Source organism: Globicephala melas, chromosome X (assembly GCF_963455315.2).
Source record: "Globicephala melas chromosome X, mGloMel1.2, whole genome shotgun sequence".
NCBI classification, from domain to species: domain Eukaryota; kingdom Metazoa; phylum Chordata; class Mammalia; order Artiodactyla; family Delphinidae; genus Globicephala; species Globicephala melas.
In genome coordinates, this window is record NC_083335.1 from 88,757,557 (window position 1) to 88,779,516 (window position 21,960).

The following is a 21,960-nucleotide window of genomic DNA, read 5'->3' on the forward strand; positions in this document are numbered from 1 at the left end:
CAGTGGCTCCAGAGACCCCTGCTCCAAAGGCCACCACATTTCCCATGCAGCCTGGTATGTAAAGATGGGCTGTAGTTATTATGGCAGTTGAAGGAAACTCGGCATTATTTGTAAAACCGAGTCAACAAGATCTAATTCTAAATCTATTTCTGTTTTTTCTTTTAATAACTTGACCAATTATCATCATTCTAGATCTTTCTAGTGGGGCAAGATATGGCTTTTGTTTGAGAAGGGAAGAAAGGGTAGCATGTATCTTGGCTTGGGTTCCCCTAGAAGCTGACCCTAAGACAGAATGTGAGTGCAAGTCATTTATTTGGGAAGTGATCCCAGCAAACCCCAGAGGGGTTTGGAAGCCTAGAGGAGGTAAGGAAGTCAAAAAGGATGAATTTTCAAGCCTGTTTCCACTGTGAGTGACTGGAGCTCAATCCTGCTGGGGACCCCGGGGGAGACAGTGGAGGATACTCCTCATTTATCCCCACTGAGTTGTGAGGAAGAGTCAGTCAGGGGCTTAAGTAGAAACGAATGAGGAGGGGACGTAGGGGGGTGGTGCATGGACAACACCTGTTACAACATCTTTCATTAAAACCTCAACATATGGAATATTACTCAGCCATAAAAAGAAACGAAATTGAGCTATTTGTAATGAGGTTGATAGACCTAGAGTCTGTCATACAGAGTGAAGTAAGTCAGAAAGAAAAAGACAAATACCGTATGCTAACACATATATATGGAATTTAAGAAAAAAAAATGTCATGAAGAACCTAGGGGTAAGGCAGGAATAAAGACGCAGACCTCCTAGAGAACGGACTTGAGGTTATGGGGAGGGGGAAGGGTGAGCTGTGACAGGGCGAGAGAGAGTCATGGGCATATACACACTAACAAACGTAGTAAGGTAGATAGCTAGTGGGAAGCAGCCGCATGGTACAGGGATATTGGCTCGGTGCTTTGTGACCGCCTGGAGGGGTGGGATAGGGAGGGTGGGAGGGAGGGAGATGCAAGAGGGAAGAGATATGGGAACATATGTATATGTATAACTGATTCACTTTGTTATAAAGCAGAAACTAACACACCATTGTAAAGCAGTTATACCCCAATAAAGATGTTAAAAAAAAAAAACTCAACATAACTTTAAAAAGGAATGATAATAATTGTAAACCTTATCGAGTTCTAAAATTTCATCTTCTTAAAGTTTTTAAATGACAGCTTCGTTGATATATACAATTCACATACCATACAATTCACTCACTTCCAGTGTACAGTGTAATGGTTTTTAATATATTCACAGGGTTGTGTAATCATGACCCCAATGTAACTTTTGAGTTTTTTTGGCCCCACAAAAGGAAATCCTGCACCCATTTGCAGTCATTCTCCATTCCCCATCACCACCACCACCATCACTACCCGCCTACCCTCAGCCCCTGGCAACCACTAATCTACTTTCTATCTCTGGATATTTGCTTGTTCTGAACATTTCACATAGATGGAATCATACCATAAATGACTTTTATGTCTGGCTTCTTTCACTCGGCATAATGTTTTCAAGGCTCATCCACATTGTAGCATGTATGAATACTTCATTCCTTTTTATGGCTGAATAATATTTCATTGTATGGATAGACCACATTTTGTTTATCTCTTCATTAGTTGATGGACATTTGGGTTGTTTCCACTTTGGGGCTATCGTGGATAGTGATAGTGCTGCTATGAACATTCATGTACAAATTTCTGTGTGGACAAATGTTTTCATTTCTCTTGGTTAGATACCTAGGAGTGGAATCGCTGGGTCATATGGTAACTCTATGCTTAACCTTTTGAGAATCATCTTCCTAAGATTTTTTAAAATTTATATAATATATATCATTTATAATGTATATAATTTAACATATATATAATATATATAACATATATATTATATATATAACGTGTTAACTTCTGCTGTACAGCAAAGTGATTCAGTTATATATTCTTTTTCATATTCTTTTCCATTATGGTTTATCACAGGATATTGAATATATTTCTCTGTGCTGTATATACGGTAGGACCTTGTTTATCCATTCTATGTATAATAGTTTGCCTCTGCTAATCCCAAACTCCCAATCCATCCTTCCCCTACCCCCCTTGGCAACCACAAGTCTGTTCTCTATACCTAAGATTTTAAAATGTCATCTTCAGTGATTTTCTGGATACCACGTAGTGGATGCACCTAGAAAGATGGTATTTTGTGTTGCCTTCTGGGAAGAGAAGTTGACTGTATTAGTCCAGGAAACTGGAAGGAGACAGGAGGGGCTTGACCAGCTAAGCTGCCTGCTTCTCCCGTATGCTTTTCCCAGATGGTTGGGACTGGAAGAGATAGATCCTTGGGGCAAAATGCCCCAACATTCACAGGAAAACCCTGACCAAAGAAAATACTTACTGGTGTATTTAAGTATATGCTTATATATAAAATGTGTATATTTACATGAATATATTTATGTGTATATTTAAGTAGTATATTTAACATATAATAAGTATTTTCCTTAGTAGCAATTTTCCTATGAACGTTGGGGCATTTTAGTTGGCCTGTGAGCCTGGAATACAGATCTTGATGCCAAATTCAATCCCTTAATGGGTGAGCGATAATTGCATTGTATTCGTCAGTTTAGAAAGCACAATATAAACAATGTCATTAAGTTCCAAAATTTACAGGGTAATCTAATAAAGATGTATTGGTGGTGTTCAAAGAAAAAGCAATTAAGGGAAACAGCTCCTGAGCCTTGAAAAAATAATGTACATCCTTCGCTCTTTTCCCCACTGTCATCATTAGGTTGTAATTGAAGTAAATTTCATAAAACTTCAAGTAGTTGAGTTTATTTTTATTAGATTTGATGTACAGCTTTGGGAAAGCACTTTTGTCAATTTACTTGCATACAATTTTTTTCTGAAATAGGGAAGGTTAGTGACAATATAAAGGCAGACTGATTTACAGAGAAGTTTTGCAATTATGTAACTCTAAGTGCTTAATTTTAGGTCTCTAAAAAGTATAAATTTATAACAAAAAGTCAATCATTTATACAATGAATCCTGGAAATAGCCCAGTAAATGAAACTACTCATCACAACTAATAATTTTTTTTTACTAATTCTGGATGAATTATTATCATAAGTTTATTTTCAAGTCTTATCATCCAAAGACAACCACTCTTAACATTTGGGTATATTTTATTTCAGCCTTTTTTCATGCATTTGTTTGTTTTCTCTGTGTGTGCGTCACACATTTATATTTATAGTCATAGAACAAACACAATTTTATATCTTTTCACCTGATATTAAAACATAAGCATTTTCCACATTATTACAGTCTTTATGAACACAATTTAATATCAAATAAGCTTACCATAGCTTACTTAACTGATACCAGATTATTGGACATTATGTATTATGTGTGTGCACTGTTATTATAAACGACACTGCACTAAAGATCTTTAGGAATGATATTTTTCCACATTTGATATTATTTCTTGGAATTGAATCATAAAGTAATAATTTCAAATTTAAAGATATGGATACTTTAAAGTTTTTGACAGATACTGCCAAATTGCTTCTCTCAAATGTTTTACCAATTACTATTCTAGCCAGCTTTGTTTCATCACATTGTTGACAGCCTTTAATATCATCCTTTTTTTTACAATCTTTCTCAGATTGCAAGTGAAAATGGTATTTCTCAGTTTCTCAAATTGAGAGGTGAAAATGGTTGTTTTTAATTACTAGAAAGTTGAACATTTTTCTTGTGTGTATTAGTCAATTACATTTTCTGGGAGGGCTATTTTTATTTCTCTTTTTTCTTCATTTGTGGTTAGAATCTGGGGTGGAATCTATTCTTCTTTTTGAATAAACCAGTATTTACATGTTTCTTGGTTACAGTTAAAAACTTTAACCAAGATGTTTAAATGCTCTTTGAGAACGATTATGCCCTTCTAATGCAGGTAGTCTTCTGTGAGCTTCTCGACCCCTTCCAATGTACAGATTTCACACCCAGGTGTCTGGCCAAAAGCCACGGGATGATTCTGATGCTGCAATTAAAATGGTTTAGTCCAATAAGTAGACTTCCTTGAACATGTTTTCCTTGTGGTATTATTCTATGCAAAACTTGTATTGTGATTCTGCTACTTTTACAAACCCCCAGGGGAACGTAGCAGTTTCAAACTTCACCTGTGCTAAGATGACTCCCAAATCACTTATGTATTTCCAGCCAAGGTCAACAGATGGGAAAATAGATAACTATTGGCTTTGTAGTTGGGTCAGTCATGAGAGACAGAAGGAACTGGGGAAGTGTGAGATACAGATGGACATAGTAAGACTAAGCTAAGAACGTACATGGAGACCCACACAAGGATATACACAGAGTAGAGCAGCCCCAGAAATAGACTCATTGAATCAAACAGAAATTCAGCTGGACAAGGGGGCACAGAAGAACAGAACATCACAGCATAACTTTCTAGATTGAGAATTTTGTTACTAAAGGCTGTTAAATGTATATTTGCAATTGTGGGTGTAAGTGTTGACATTGGCATTTTCAGTTCCATTTGCTCCTTTGTCTAGGAGGAATTTGTCAAGGATCAGAGGACCCCCAGGTCTGGATTACACCTCCTTTTAACAAGATGGAAGCCACCTCTAATGAGAGGTGGTTTCACCTTTCAACTTGGAATGCAGATTGGTATTACAACTTGGTGCTATGCCCAAAGCTTGTGAGTACAGAGTTTGTTTAAGGTAGTTAAACACACACACACACACACACACACACACACACACAATTTCAGCTAGAGCATAATATTAAAACACATTTAATGTATAAGAAATTTCTGTAAGTAGCTGGTACAACATAGACCAGGTACCTTTCTGTTCCACAACCTAATGGTGCAGACTTAAGATTTAAATGCCCCAGAGGAATTCATAATTAACAAAGCCTTTAAAATACCTTTTTAAAATATCAGATGCTCAAGTGATCTTCGGCTGAGGAAATAGTTTAGTTTTCTGATGGGTGCCCAGACTATGTTATTGATTAAAGGAAACTCTGTAGCCTTTAGATGTGAGGCAGGCAGGTTGTGGAGCTGACATTGTACTGTTGATATTTGGAGACCTGTATGAATCCTTCTCCAGGTGGAAGACTCCATTTCTATGTTGACACTTTTTTCCTTGCAAATTTTTTGGAATAAGTTTGTAATTAAAAAGATATTTGGAACAGGAAAGTTGGGGTTGAAAATTTTAAAGGGCACTTGTGATCAAATGGTCACACTGACATTAAAATAAGTTTTGTGATACATCAGATTTTGAGTAGATATGCATTCTGATGAACCCACTAGAGTAAGTTCTTTGCAAAATGAGCCCCTGTTCATTCTTTGCAGCTGAACTAGTTGACTTGTCTGAGTTGTTTCATGCCAGCAACAAATATTTATTGAGGCTGTCTACATGTCAGATATTCTCCCAGGTTCTGGGAATAAAGTAGGAAACAAAACAACTAAGACCCTGCCCTCACAGAGCTTATAATCTAGTGAGGAGGATCACACAGTAAATAACCAATAAATCAACCAAATAAATACCTACCTACATACATACATACAAAGTACTACCAGTGGCAAGTAATCCATGAAAAATAAAATAGATGGTGTGATGGAGCAGAGTCAGGGAATACCTCTTCCTTAGAGGTGAGGTATAAGCTGAGATCAGAGATGTTGAACATGTAAATATCAGGGAAAAAGGGTATTACGGGAGATGGGAACAATTGATGCAAAGCCCCTATGGTGGGAACAACTTTGAAGTGTTCAAGGAAGAGAAGGAAAATCAGCATGGCTGGAGTGGGATGAAATGGGTACTAAGGCAAGATACGTAGGCAAGAGTGAATTCATATGTGGCCCTGTAAGTTAAGTAATGAGGTGGGATTACCTCTTTGCAATGTAAGTCGTTGGAAGATTTGAAACAGGGAAATGTCTTGAATTTGATTTTGCTTTAAAGGATATTCTACCCTATGTAAATTGAAAACAGAGAAGTAAAAGTGGAAGCAGTTGCAGTTGCAAGGCTATTGCAATAGTCCAAAGGAGAGATGCTTTCATCTTAGACCAAGGTAGTAGCAGTATGGGTTCTAAGAAATGGTTGTATTCAGGTAGAGTTGACTTACTGATGTATTGATTGGAGGGTGGAGTGGCCAGGGGGAAAAAAGAACAAGGATAATTCCTGGATTTGGGCCTGAACAACTGGGTGAAGTGTGGTACCATTACTGAGGTGGAAAAGACTGCAGAAGAACTGGTTTGGTGGAGGGGACTCAAGACCTCTGTTTGAGATATGTTAAGTTTGAGATGATTATTAAATAGCTGAAGGCACAATTAAGTAGGCAATTTCTATATCAAGCTTGAAGCTTCAAGTCTATAAGATTGAGTGAGATCACCCAAGAATGATTAAAAAAAAAAGAGAGAGAGATCCAAGAACTGAGTCTTGGGGCTCTCCAACATTTAAAAGCTGGGAAGAGGAGAAAATCCAGCAAAGGAGTCTGAGAAGAAGCAGAGTTAGAGAGGAAGAAACCCAAGGAAGTGTGTGGCCCAGAAACAAGTGAAGACAGTGGGTCAAGAAAGAGGACAAGGGAGTTCCCCGGTGGCCTAATGGTTAGGATTCTCGGCTTTCACTGCCTTGGCCCAGGTTCGATCCCTTGTTGGGGAACTGAGATCCCACAAGCTGCACGGCGCGGCCAAGAAAAGAGACATTAAGGCAGATCCTACAGACGTTGTAAAGAGAGAGAGAGAATAAGAAGGAGGACAAGAGGAGAAGCTGCTAAGAGAACAATTAATCTAAGGACCCAGACTGGACCACTGGGTTTGCAATATGAAAATCACTGACATCCTTGACAAGAGTAGTCTAGGTGGAATGGTAGGGATGAAAGCCTGACTGAAGTGAAGTGGAGAAATAGAGGCAATGGGTGAAGATAACTCTTTGAAGAAGTATTATGAAGAGATGCAGAGGGAAGGGGTTGCAGCTAAAAGGAGATATTGGGGCAGTTAGGTTTTTTGAAGATGAGAGATACCAGAGCAGGTTTGTGTGTCGATGACAGTGATCCAGGAGAGAGGGAGAAATTGATGATGCAGGAAAGAAGGTATATGATTAGAGGATCAAAGCCCTGGGGGGGAATAGGATCCCAAGAGAGTGGCGAGGGTTGACTTCCTTAAAGAAGCCACTTCACTTAAGTCATAAGACGTAGAGAAAGCAGCACATGCAGGCACAGGTGAAGGTATATAGCTGGATTTATTATGGAAAGATGATATTTTTATTTTCTCAATAAAAAATGAAGCAGAGTCATCAGTCGAAGAGGGCTGGGGGCAGGGGAGGTGGTGTCATGGAAGTTGAAGAAGAAAAGGCATGAAATAGCCATTTTGGACAGTGGGAAATTACATACTACGGTTCAAAAACATTATTCATTTAATTGCGTGAAGGTATCTGTCAAATATAATAGTCTTAATTTTAGAAAAGAGATATTAAAATATTCTCCCCGAGGATGATTAATCAAAAGCTAACTGCTGGGCTTCCCTGGTGGCGCAGTGGTTGAGAGTCCGCCTGCCGATGCAGGGGACACGGGTTCGTGCCCCGGTCTGGGAAGATCCCACATGCCGCGGAGCGGCTAGGGAGCCTGTGCTCCGCAACGGGAGAGACCACAACAGTGAGAGGCCCGCGTACCGCAAAAAAAAAAAAAAGATAACTGCTTAGATTGCTCCAAGTCCATGATAAAAATGTTATCAACAGAGAAAAAATTGCTTTACCTCTTCTGCTATGGTCAGTGGGCATTTGTCCAATCTATGATACAATTTATCCATTTGTTTTGTTATAGGTTAAAAAGAAGGTGGTTTAAGACCCAGTCATTTTTTGTGTGATGCACAGTTTGAAGAAATAATAAAACCTGGGATGTTATGCCAATATTGTAAGATGTGGGTCTATAGATAAATCATCTATACTGAATCAAAGGTTGATGAGACATGCTATAAAAAGGCTTGAGTTGCCAATAAGTATTTGTGGGGAGGTAGAACTTAAGGAAGCAGAGGCATGATTAATTCCCTGGCAGGCCCAGCCTGCCTATCACTATATGACAACAGCAGGCCCAATATATGCAAGTAATTTTGCACACATAATCTTTGTTTCAACTCTGCCTGCAAGGTACATCCCTGTTTTACAGATTGGAATTAGGAGGAGTTCAGAAGTTATTTGCCCAAGATTCCACAGTGCCTAAGAGGCAAAGTGGGGTCAGAACCTCATTCTTCCAATTTCAAAGCCAAATACTTCCTAAGATGTTGGATCCGTTCATTGAACAGATATTTGTTGAGTATGTACCATGCAACAGGCAATGTTCTAAGAGCCTTATATATTTTGCCTCAATTTCTTTTCACAACTACTTGGTAAGGTAGGGAGTAAATACTTCCACTCTTTTACAGGTCAGGAACTTGAGGTTTAAAGGAGGGGATAAATTTAATCACCTAACCAATGGTAGACCCTGAATATGAGAGATGTCTAATTTTTCAGAAAGATGAATGTTTCCTTTTTGAAGTGATACAAAGCCAATTTCACACAAGGAATTAATTAAGACAATTGGATTGGTAAGGGTTGGGGCCCATTGCTCAGAATGAAATCTAGATATTCTGACTAAAAGCACCTCAATTTGTTTTTGATTTGGGGTAACTGAGTAGATGTCCTAAAGTGAATGAGGAAACTGGATCCCAGCTACAGATACCCCTGAGATAATTTGCCCAGACAGCAACAGATATTCTGTTTTTCTATACATTTTGGCACTAGCGTTCATTTTTGTGTGGCAGGTCCTCTTCTGATATTAACCTAACAACTGAGTCCAGGACCTCTCACTGAGATTTAGAGTGATCCTTTTTTACTCTTTCTGAGAGTATAATTTTCCCTAAAAAGAATTGAACCTAATGAACATACAAGTAACTTCATCTGAGTTCCATTTGAGGCCCTGTCTGCACAAACATTGACAGCTTGTTTTGGCTTTCCGGAAGCCTTTTATCAAACCACAAGGTGGCTTTTGGCCAGACATGGAGAGCTTTCAACCTGTCTCCAAACAGTTGGTATGAAATAACAGGAAAAGCCTCTTTCCAAAAATAATTTGAGTGAAAAGTTTAAAATTATAGAGCTCCCAAAATATTCTTGGGGATTTAGATGCAAATTCTGCCTCAGCCTACCTTCTCCTGGCCCACCACGTTCTCCTCATTTCTTTCTTTTTTTTTTTTTTTTGCGGTACGCGGGCCTCTCACTGCTGTGGCCTCTCCCGTTGCGAAGCACAGGCTCCGGACGCGCAGGCTCAGCGGCCATGGCTCACGGGCCCAGCCGCTCTGCGGCATGGGGGATCTTCCCAGACCGGGGCACGAACCCGTGTCCCCTGCATTGGCAGGCGGACTCTCAACCACTGCGCCACCAGGGAAGCCCTGGTCTCCTCATTCTTACTGTAGGTGCTCTAATAAGGGGTAAATTATTCATTGCTATGGTAACTGTGACTCAGGGCTCATAACACACCTTGGGGGAGACAGTTGGGTAGGGCAAATTGTCTAGAGCCTGAGCTATATTTGGGGGGATGAGATGGTATTAAGTGAAATTTTCCCAGGAGAACAAAGGCCTGGAAACACTAAACAGTGTGGGATATGGAAAGAACCACAGGGGGAGGGGATTCAATATTGCTAGAGTATAAGGTACAGGGTGGGGAGCAGAAGGATAAAGCTAGAAAAGTTGGCAGAGGTGAAGTCACGCTGGATCTTTAGGGCATTAAGGGTAAGATGGGACAAGGGATCAGGAAAACTCAAGGATAAATTCCAGGTTTCAGACACAGACTCCCGGGCAAATGACTGGGCCCAAGTTACGAGTCAGAAAAAAACCTGGGAAAATGGATAGGATATGATCATTCATTAGTTTCAGGTTTGTCAGTTATCCCTACATTGTAAATATAATGAAAACTAGGAATTTCCTTACTGGTTTGATGAAGAGCCCTGCTTTGGAACAGGAAGAGCTGCCATCTTTGAAGCCATGCAAGGAGCTGACGAATCAGTAAGAACCCAAGAAAATGGTGACCTCTGCTGAAGCCGTATCCCTGTTAATGAGATGAGGTCCAGATAGCTTAGAGCAGAGGTTCTAAACTGGTAGCCCATGGGCCTTCCTGCAGCACTGCATATCTTGAAAGAAGAAGAAAGAGGGAAACTTCTAGTTTCTTACACTGTTGTTTCACCATTTTTCACTTGGTGGAACTAAGTACACTTCCAGCCTTCCCAGGAAGCTCCCTTTCCAAATATGTATATTACAGTCACCCTCTTCCCACCCCTGTGGTGCCTTGCCTGTTAGGCTTCGTTCTTTTCTAGAAGCACGTTAGGCTTGGATATCAACTCCTTGATAATGTGCGCTTAAGGACAGTAGTGTGGTTGAGAATGTTTGATTTGTAGGGAGGAAGAGAGGAGGGTTTTTTTTTGAGAGGGGATTCTGTGACCAACCCACCACCAGTTGTAGCCACAATGGCTACAAATTGACCAAATGGACCAGTTGCTTTAGGTAGTATTCCCCAAAATATGTAAGGAGACATTTCTGCCCTTGAGAAAATCACTTCCATCTCCTGTCCCCCAATAAGTTATAGAGACTAAGAAATGATGTAAATAGTATATAGTAACTCCTGATGGAGGTATGCAATACGTCCAGCTGGATAGAAACCAGTTTAACTTTTTGTGTGTGTGTTTATTTTTATTTTATTTTACGGCAGCTTGGTAACATATTACTAACAACCATTGTTGATACAGAAAATGTCAGCAAACATTTGTACTTAAACAATGCTTCATTCATCTTTTTTTTTTTTTTTGGCTGTGTTGGGTCTTTGTTGCTGCACGGGCTTTTTCTAGTTGCGGCGAGCGGGGGCTCCTCTTCGTTGCAGTGCACGGGGTTCTCATTGCAGTGGCTTCTCTTGTTGTGGAGCACAGGCTCTAGGTGCGCGAGCTTCAGTAGTTGTGGTGCACGGGCTTCAGTAGTTGTGGCGCGTGGGCTTCAGTAGTAGTGGTGCATGGGCTCTAGAGTGAGCGCAGGCTCAGTAGTTGTGGTGCACAGACTTAGTTGCTCCACGGCATGTGGGATCTTCCCGGACCAGGGCTCGAACCTGTGTCCCCTGCATTGGCAGGCAGATTCTTAACCACTGTGCCACCAGGGAGGCCCCATTCATCTTTAAGTTGGGCAAACCTTAAGTATTTTGCAATTAAAAATATGTATAATCTAAGAAAACCCACCTATTATTTCAAATAATCATCTTCATAATTTTGATTTTATAGCCATTTAAAAAAATTGATATATAATTGACATATTAGCTTTAGGTGTACAACATAAAGATTCAATATTTGTATATACTGTGAAATGATCACCACAATATGTCTAGTTAACATACATCACCACACATAGTTACAAATATTTTTTTTCTTTGGATGAGAATTTTTAAGGTCTACTCTCTTAGCAACTTTCAGATATACAATACAGTCTGATTAACTATGGTCACCATGTTGTACATTACATCCCCATGACTTATTTATTTTATAACTGGAAGTTTGTACCTTTTGACCACCCGATTTAACTTTTTTTTTCCAGAATTTTTTATTGTGAGAATTTTCAAGGAATTATACACTCATATACCTACCAACTAGATTGTACAGTTAACATTTTTGCTATATTTGCTTTGTTCCGTATTATCCATCTATCCATCCCTCTCTTTATCTGTCAATCCCTCTTTTTTTGATGCATTTCAAAGGAAGCCACAGACATCGGGACCTCCTGCCTCTAATTACCTTAGCACGCCTATCCTTAACCAGCTTTGTTTGCATCTGCATTTTCTTGTCGTACAACAAGCACAAAAATCACGTGTTTTTTTTTGGTTTTTTTGTTTTTATCACAATGCCTTTATTATAACAAAATTCACATGTTTTTTATTAACACCTATTGATGTCACTCAAATTTCATGCTCCGCAGGGCAGACTTTGGGCTAATGCTTTGGAGTTATGAAGACACCACCTATATAATGAAATTCCAGGTTAATTAAAATTGTTGTCCTGTCTCATGTAGATTAATCACAGAATGGAAAGGGGGTTAATCACTATTTTACAGATGGGGAAAGTGAGGCCCAGAAAGGTGGGGACTCTTGTTCAAGGTCATAAAGCCCATTAGACCTATTTGGCATAGAGCTTTTCTACAGAATGACAATGTTCTGCCTTGTCCTTGAATGAGGCTATGTTTTTCCTTTTACTCTGGTCCTTGCACACCGCTGACTGCCTTGGTCTTTGGCTCACAAGGGTGTTTCAGCAGCAAAGTAAAACTCCTGGGCCAGGCTCCAAACTAGGCTCCCAAATGACTGCTTTGTAACTTCATTTCTTCCAGTTACTTGTCACATCTCATCCAGATTTCTTTTCCTTGGCAATGTCCACATTTTATTCTGTTCTTCTAGAATTCCAAATTAATCATCTCATTTTTGGTGAAAGGAGATGTTGAAATGAAGAAGTGTTCAAAGTATTCTACAGCAGGCCTGTGACCCTCTTCTGGGCATTTGTAACACCCAGCTCTTTCAGAGACTAAGATCTAGGGAGTGGGTGAGCCAAAGGGGGAATGGATCTCTATTTTATATTCTACCTTAAAGATGTTTGTGATTCTAAAAATCATGTTGGTAAAATAAATAAATAAATAAATAAAAAATAAAAATCATGTTGGTAATCCATAGGAGGGCAGAGATATTTCACCCTTAAATCACAGTCAAGGAAACTATCGTGGCATCATATGATTATTTTCGATACTTAAAAAACAGTATTCTTAAAGGAGTGTGTGTTTATTTATATATATTCCATTGAATTTCCAAAAGGTGAATTAAACGATTAGTTTTATATAACAATTTTTAAAATGAAGACTATAACACACAAATTTGGGAAAGACAAGGCTGTAATTTCTGGGTTTGCCTCCTTTTTTTTTTTTTTTTTTTTTTTTGCTGTACGCGGGCCTCTCACTGTTGTGGCCTCTCCCGTTGTGGAGCACAGGCTCCAGACGCACAGGCTCATCGGCCATGGCTTACGGGCCCAGCCGCTCCGCGGCATGTGGGATCTTCCCGGACCGGGGCACGAACCCACGTCCCCTGCATCGGCAGGCAGACTCTCAACCACTGCGCCACCAGGGAAGCCCTGGGTTTGTCTCCTTTTTTCATGGGAGACCATACTGAGGTCAAGCAGAAACAAATTTTGTCTACCATGATTATAATACACGAAAGAGAACCCACTCCTTTCACACGACAAAAAAAAGACAAGAGCTTGGCTATGAAACGAGGCTCATTATGATTGCTGACATTTTAGGGAAATGCAATAATTTACATGTAAAGCGTGATGAAACAATTTTTATGGTTTTAAATGTATTTTGAAAGGCCTTGGAAGGCAGTCTCATTGTAGTATCTCAGAAGCAGCCGCATCTGGAGAAAGGTTTCTATGGCAACTCATGAAAGCTTGATGTTTTTTTTCTCCTTTTCAAGAGCATAAATCATCACATGGCCTGAGGCTTCAGCAAAGGTCTTCTTTATTTTAGAAGCTATTGCCATTTGTTTTTGTGTTGTATATTTTGACTGTCTAAGAGAAAACAGAGCAAAGGGCTTCCAAGAGGGCTTGGAGTCTTTTTCATATCTGGGGACAAGATGTGAATAACATAATTCTAGACTTTGCTTCTCAGTGATCAAAGTGATAGTACATACACATTGATATGTTTGGTTTATATCATGTGTTGTTTCAGTTTTCAGGAAAGTTGTGATCGGTGCGTTCTCAGGGAAGAGGAGTTAGCCTGGACTTGAGGAGGAACTGTTTGGCCAAAGCACCTCTTTTTTTTTTTCTTTCATAATTGAGATTTTATTGGTTGTTTTGAGGATCGGTACACAGACATTTCACTTTGTACACAATTCTCAACATACGTACCAAAAACCTAAAAAATCATGTAGTTGTGATTCTTTTCTGAATAGTTATTCCAGTGACTTTCCAGCTTAAAATTTGGGGGCAGATTTTCCATCACAGGATATCAAGTACCAATATCTTCAAATATTGATATGCTGTTACATCGTTAAGTCCCACTAATTCACAATTTAATATCACATACACTACATACTCAAATTGTCAATCGTTCACAGCACATTAACAGTTACTAGAAGAACTGGACTACCACGACCAAAGATGTTACAGAGTGCACAAAATTCTGCCCAGGAGAGCCAAGACCAAGGGGTCAGTGGTTTGCTTGAGGAAACAATTCTACCAAAAACAACGTGGGAAGAGAAGTAATTTAAAGTGTTTAAGACATTAAATGCACAACTGACTCCAAACTGCCATTTAGTGTGCTTTGTATTATAGGATAGAAAAGCTACCCTCCATCTGTGGAATGTTAAGCTGACACCCAAGACAATCAAAGCCTCCCATATTCAATATCCCACTATTTTCTGGTTGTACCAAAAAATAAACAACCAGCAAATGATTTCACCTCTTAAAAAAAAGCATTTACACTTAAAAAATGGGATGAGGTGGGATTCCTTCCTTTTTAAAAATGTTTCTAGAGCTACTAAAAAGCTTGCGTTTACAAAATAGTTGATAAAAATATTCCCCTGGATTGTACAAGAAGGGAAACAGGGACCACTGATAGGACCAGGTGTGTGATATTAATCAGACTTGGTCTCTTTCTCTCCTGCTTCATCAGAAGCTGGGCTCTCCTCATTTTTAGTTTTTCCATTTTCTGCAGGTCTTCTTTAGTTTCTTGGTTAGCCACTTCAGCCTGTTTTCCCTTGCTCCCCTTTTTCCCTTTTGTTTGCACTTTTTTGTTGGAAGATTTATCCTTTCCTGCCGCCTTTTTTGGCTTCGTTTCCACTTTTGCAGGAGTCGGTTTAGCTGACAACCTCGCCGATCTCCTCTTGGGCTCCTCCTTCGCCGCCCCCTCGGCGGAGCTGACCTTCCTCTTGGGCATCGTGGCGGCGGGGCGGGCGCGAGCCGGGTGCCTGCGGGCCGCGGCGCGCCGAGAGCCTTCGCGAAGCTAGGCTGCTTGGTCGCTGCTGCGACCCGCGGCGGGGGCGGTAGGAGAACCGGATGGAACCGGATTGGGAGCCCGCCCCCTCCTCCCCCCTTGTCCCCCAGCAGCGAGCTCCCTCTCCCTGTCGGCCGGGCCCCCCCCCCGCCCATTGGCTACGGTGCCCACTGCGCCGCGGCCCGGGCCCCGAATAGGTGAGGCGGGCCGTCACTCGACCACTGAGCCCCGCCCCCGCTCTGGGCGCCCCTACCCGCCCGCCGTCTGGCAGGGCCCCAGACCCAGGCGAGGGGGCGGGGCCCAAAGCACCTCTTAATGAGTAGTTCAATGGCGGTATCCTAGAGGGCACTGCGACGCTCTAAATGTCTTCAGAGCTCCCTGTAAATGTCTTGGTCCCAGGGTTTTGGGCACTGACAGACTCCAGGTGGTTTTTATCAATATAGTCTTTCCAAGAAAGTTAATAAAGAAATATTCTATTTTTAAAACTCGGCATGCTTTGAGAATTTTTTTTAACAACATTGGCCCTTGTATGTTACAGGAAGTAATGTGACTAATGAAGAACACACAGTTCACAAAAACAGAGCCGGATTTTAGACCGAGCTCTGACATCGCTAGTTGTGTAACGCTGAGCAAGCTCTTGAATCTCTCCCAGACTCCATTTTCTAATCTGAAAAATTGGAATAACAGTGAGAGCCTCAAAGGCTTATTGTTAAGAACTTAATGTGTGTGAATATTGGAAACTGTAGTGCTGTACAAATATAAGGTGGTTATTATAATTGGTTAGCTGGCTTTCTTTCCAGCTCTTTTTCTTTGAAGAAGTCAAGGGTATCCCTTTACCATTTCCGGTGTGACGAGAAGAAACCAGTTTCAACGTGTGTCAATATTTTAGCTTCCTATACTATATTAAATATATTATGTTTATATAGACACCATTTCAGCCATTTGTTTATTTATTGACTAAGTAATTAAATGTCATCTTTGCTGCAGGGTATTAAATGAATACATTCAACAAACATGTAAGTGCCAACTGTGTACTGGCATCGAGGACACAGACTAGATAATTAAATTCTTATCATTCAGGAAATAAGTTTTCTGAGTTTCAAGGCCATGGCATAAGCTTCAGGCTGATGCCATGAAAGAGGGGTTGTAATCCAGCCCACACTGCTAGCCAAGCACCGATGTGAGCTGCCTTCACCCGAAGAAAGGATGCCTTTTTGAAATTCACCTGCCATGAGTGTGTGCCTTTGTTACGGAGTCCAAGCTCGCTCTGCTCACCGCTCAACTGGCCAATAAATCGGGAGACAAGGTGTTGAGGCAAAGGAATAGCGACTTTATTCAGAAAGCCAGCAAACCAAGAAGATGGCAGACTAGTGTCACAAAAGAACCATCTTATGGGGTCTGGATGCCAGTTTCTCTTATAGAACAAAGAGGGGGAGGAGGTGAGGAAGTAAGGTTAAAAGGCCATTTGCAAATATCACCTGGAATGGCCAGCCTCAGGGAGGGAATGTGTTAATTTCTTCTTTCTTGCAGCCATTCACAGGTGGACAGGGTCAGGATGTTTCCTTGAACAAAGGCACTTATGTTTAACATTCACAGAGAGGGGCAGGGTTCCCTGAGGCAGGCCATTATGTATAGACAGTATCCTTTTAGTGAACAAAAGCAATGGGAAGCAAAGGTTAAAGTAAAAGAAACAGATCCAGCATGCAGTCAGATTTTGTTCTTCCCTGTAACACCTTCTTGTCATTTACACAAAGGTATGGAATGTGCTAGCAGTGACCCTGATGTTTATGTGGTTCGTGATGTTCTATGGAAGGCGTTCAGTGTTTCACCCTTTAGTAAAGGCTGCTGGCCATGTTTGTTATCTGGAGTCAGATTGTCTGGATTTGAATACTGGCTCTGCCATTGGCCAGCTGTGTGACCTTGGGTATATTACTTGGCCTCTCTGTGCTTCTCTTTTTACATCTGCCCACTTCATAGAGTTGTTAGGAGGATAAATTCTTATATGTAAAACATTGGGAATAAAATGTTCCTGTTTTCAGTGATATCTTTACCTGCCTCTACTCTGTGTTGAAGAGTTCAACAATCAACGTCTGAATTCTACCTACAAATGCCGCTCTCCTTTAATGAGTTTAATCTCACATTGGTGATATTTTTCTTTTTACCCCAGACCCTTTTGTTTGTGTGTGCATGTTTGTGTTAAATAACTGAAAAGGCATTCTCTGTAGAGACATCAAAGAATTCCAATTCTTTGATCAGAAGGTCACTTGGTTGTTTCTAGAATTTTCTCATAAAACCATTTGCTTTGTCAGAAGTGACAGAGGTGATGAGGGCTGTTTGCATACTTTTGGCTTTTATCCTTTCTGAGGGAGTGCTTATGTGGTTTACCAGTGTTATAAGGGTAGAGATGCTTTGAGGTACAGTGAATTTTTTTTCTCAGTTTCGGTTAACACGGTACTTTTTTTTGGTAACTTTAAACTGAGAAAAAGTCTTTATGTAATATTGAAGTACTGATGTTTCATAATGTTTTCAAAACAATTAACTTCGCATTTGAAAATGCTGACAAATTCTGTTAAAGATCAGGTTTTGATAGGAAGGACATGAGACATATCGACAAAGCAAGAAGAGGCCCCTTTGTTACCTGCACTGTGTACTTTTCAGTCTCCTACAGTATGTTACTCTTCGGCCCTTTTCCGTGGCACAAAACTGGAAGCACAGAATGTTAATAAAGCTGCAAACCACTGATGTTTAGGTATTTTAAATAACTTGAGTGTCTAATCCAAATTGAAGTATCCAAATAATTTAATTGAAATAGTCATCACTTTGATGAAACATTTTCCAAGTGAATTACCTGGGAAGGGAGATGAAATATTTTGATCATTTCATGGCATTAGGCTTCAGTCTACCATTAGTAAGGTGCGCCATGCTTTGCTTATCCATCCGAAGGAGACTCCCTGAGCCAAAATACTACGGATCCTGCACCATTTAGAGGTAACAAATGAGATGATCTTATCAAGGGCCTGTCAGGGACACATAGGGGCTGCCTCTGAAGTTGCCAAATGATCATTGTGAAATGATCCTGCATGTTAAACTCAAGTTTAATTAGCTTTTTAAAAGTAGGAAGTCATTATATGCTTGTTTCTAAATTAGTTGCAAAAATTAAATATCTGTTTAAGAGAAAAACTGATATTTTAAGATTCTTCTATTTAGATGGAGAGCAGAATGTTTTAAAACACTTTGCATCAATCAGTGTATAGATTACTGCATTTAAAATTTTTCCTTTTTGGTCCGTGGGTGGTGGCTAAGAGTTCAGGTTTGGGGCTGAACCCTGACCCTGCCATTTACTAATTGTATAAGCTACGGCAAGTCAGTGAATGTCTCCAAACCTCCATTTTTTCTTTTTAAAATGAGGATAATAATACCTCTCAGCACTGTGGTGAAAATCCGATGAGCATTATGTATGAAATGCTGTTTCTTCACACAGCAAAGCAATCCTCAATGCTTTATGATGGTGGCTGCTATTACTGTGGGGTTTTTTTTTTTAGCTGTTATTGCATTGTGTCAGGAAATGATTGCCTGTTTCAACTGTGCCAATTACACTGTCTAGTGTTCTTAGGGCAAATGTAATTCTGCTACTTTATGATTTTTTTTCCACAATAGTATTGCATTTTAAAATTCCCAGACTTCCCAGAGAATGTACCATCTCTCATATTTTTGTTCTATGGCAAAATGTGTTAAAAGTTCCAAAGGGGGCTTCCCTGGTGGCGCAGTGGTTAAGAATCCCCCTGCCAATGCAGGGGACAGGGGTTCGAGCCCTGGTCCGGGAAGATCCCACGGAGCAACTAAGCCCGTGCGCCACAACTACTGAGCCTGCGCTCTGGAGCCCGCAAGCCACAACTGCTGAGCCCACGTGCCATAACTACTGAAGCCTGCACGCCTGCAGAGCCCGTGCTCTGCAACAAGAGAAGCCACTGCAATGAGAAGCCTGCGCACCGCAACGAAGAGTGGCCCCCGCTCGCCACAACTAGAGAAAGCCCTCGCCCAGCAACAAAGACCCAACTCAGCCAAAAATAAACAAATAGATAAATTTATTTAAAAAAAGAGTTCCAAATGACTGACATAAACATGAACTCTTGGGAAACAACCCTGTTGTAAGCTGGGGCACTTCTGGATACTTCGTTGTTTGCTTATTCTTTGATTAATCAAACCATTAGTCCTTTTGCCAGTCATCACTAAGGAGTCCCTTGAGATCTTAACAATCTTATTTTATTTATAAAAAAAGTTTTATTGAAGTATAGTTGATTTAGAATGTTTTGTTGATTTGCAATGTTATGTTAATTTCTGCTGTCCAGCAAAGTGATTCCGTTATACATATATGTACATTCTTTTTTTAATATTCTTTTCCATTATGGTTTATCATAGGATATTGAATATAGTTCTCTGTGCTATACAGTAGGACCTTGTTGTTTATACATCTTAACAATCTTAATCAGCTCCGGGCCAGACTCCAACTCCTCAGTTTCTTCTTCAGTTTCCTAAAATTCCCTCCTCCTAAACTTGCAGGGACTTTCTTAAGCCATTGGTATTTGCGTCAATTATTTTTCAAATCAGTTTTTGTCAGTTGATATCCAACAAGCATGAGTGAGACAAGTTGTGAGGTATTTCTAACAACATATTCTCGTATTGCCCTATTTAAAGATATTTTTGTAATTTCTATTTATGCCTTTTTAAGGCACATGAGCATAAAGAACTCTATTCAATGATTTGATAAGACCCTGGCTTGTTTTAGTAAATGTTTCTGTTTAGCATCAGATACTATTGGGTAACTGCGCTTACCCAGTAGTACCTTTTGTGGAATATAAAATGCTAGCGTAGGGGCTTCCCTGGTGGCACAGTGGTTGAGAGTCTGCCTGCCGATGCAGGGGATACGGGTTCGTGCCCCGATCCGGGAAGATCCCACATGCCGCAAAGCGGCTGGGCCTGCACGTCTGGAGCCTGTGCTCCGCAACGGGAGAGGCCACAACAGTGAGAGGCCCACGTACAGCAAAAAAAAAAAAAAAAAAAAAATGCTAGTGTATATGAGTGATGTTGTGTTTCGTTCTGAGCCCTTTTGTTTAAGCCTCAACATGCTCAGCAAGTGTATCTGAATTCCACGATAGCAGCTGTTACTATGGCTGCATGTTATTTCATATTTCATTGGTTGAACTGATGCTTGATAAGAGAAACAGCATTGAATCATCTGCAATTTTGACTCTAAATAGAAAGGTTTTCTCTCTCTCTTTGTTTTTTCCTTATAAAGGTAAAATTAGGAAACTGGAGTTAAAAATCCAAGCCCTGTATTTCTAAATTAGGGTTCTGCAGTGCTTGTGCACATTGCTCATGGGGCTGTGGACTTTGGCACCATCACCCCACCACCAACTGGAAGTCCCGGTCTTGCACCCAAGGACAGGGATCGGAAGATGGATTAACTCAAATAATGGAATTTCACATTAGCCTCTTTATTTTTTTTTTATTTATTTATTTTTGGCTGCGTTGGGTCTTCGTTGCTGCACACAGGCTTTCTCTAGTTGTGACGAGAGGGGGCTGCTCTTCGTTTCAGTGCGCGAGCTTCTCATGGCGGTGGCTTCTCTTGTTGTGGAGTATGGGCTCTAGAGCGCAGGCTCAGTAGTTGTGGTGCGCGGGCTCAGTAGTTGTGGCTCACGGGCTCTAGAGTGCAGACTCAGTAGTTGTGGTGCATGGGCTTAGTTGCTCCGCGGCATGTGGGATCTTCCCGGACCAGGGCTCGAACCCATGCCCCCTGCATTGGCAGGTGGATTCTCAACCACTGTGCCACCAGGGAAGCCCCACATCAGACTGTTTAAAAAAAAAAAAAAAAGGTTTCTTCTTTTAGGGCAGCTCAGAGAGGGGGAATGAAGCCTCGGCTTTTCATTGTGGCTTTTACGGTAGGCTCATATCTTATGTTCCATGGATTCTTATCAAACCACAAGATACAAGTGTGTGTGCTTTTTTTAGAATATTCTACTTATGTAATATGTATGTATTTATGTATTTATTTTGGCTGCTCTGGGTCTTAGTTGTGACACGTAGTATCGTTGCTGTGGCATGCGGACTTCTTAGTTGTGGCGTGGATGCGGTATCTAGTTCCCCAATCAGGGATGGAACCTGGGCCCCCTGCGTAGGGAGCGCAGAGTCTTACCCACTGGACCACCAGGGAGGTCCCTACAAATGTGTTTTAAAAACACGTTGGTCCAAACAAAGTGAAAAATATCTTTTGAAATGTAATCTCTCCCTGAAACAAAAATTGAGAGATGCGGTCTATGAAAAGGATGGCTCTGAGGCCCCGTGAAAAGCAATACTCGTAGTGGTTATAGAAACGGACACTGGAACGAAACTGTCCGGCTTTGCTGCTGGCTCGTTATGTGACTTTGGACACCTCTTTGTGCTTCAGTTTCCCCAGCCATAAAATAGGAATATCAATAGTACCTTTTTTATTGGATTGCTGTGAGAATTCACTGAATTCTCACAGCATTAAAAATATACATTAAAACACTTAGACTAGCATCTCAAATGTTGTGAGCACTATATGAATATTAGCTATTTTTGTGGGAATCATTTTTTTTCACACTAGTGTGATCTAAAAGTCCCAGAACTATTATTTTTAAAAGACGGGATAGAAACTGTTTCACTTATCTGTAAGGCACAGCATCTTGTCATTTCCTTGATTTTGTTTGGTCTCATAAAGCAAACGAGTAAGGTATTTGGAACTGAGCAAATTCAGCTTATTGTGGTAAGAGCACCAGAGTTCTCTTGTCTGAGAAAACTCTGTAAGTTAAAGATGCAGAATTTTAAGATCTGTGAGGTCAAAAACTACATTCAGGATGTACTTATACCAAAAACTACATATTCG

The 21,960-nt window shown here is 40.5% G+C and overlaps 1 protein-coding gene and 1 pseudogene across 1 annotated transcript in view; one reads left to right on the top strand and one right to left on the bottom strand.

Moving 5' to 3' along the window:
• Window positions 1-21,960, top strand: part of MAOB (monoamine oxidase B) — a 111,407-nt gene that overhangs the window by 21,771 nt on the left and 67,676 nt on the right. The window lies entirely within an intron of this gene.
• On the bottom strand, window positions 14,398-15,079 carry LOC115841200 (non-histone chromosomal protein HMG-14 pseudogene; annotated as a pseudogene).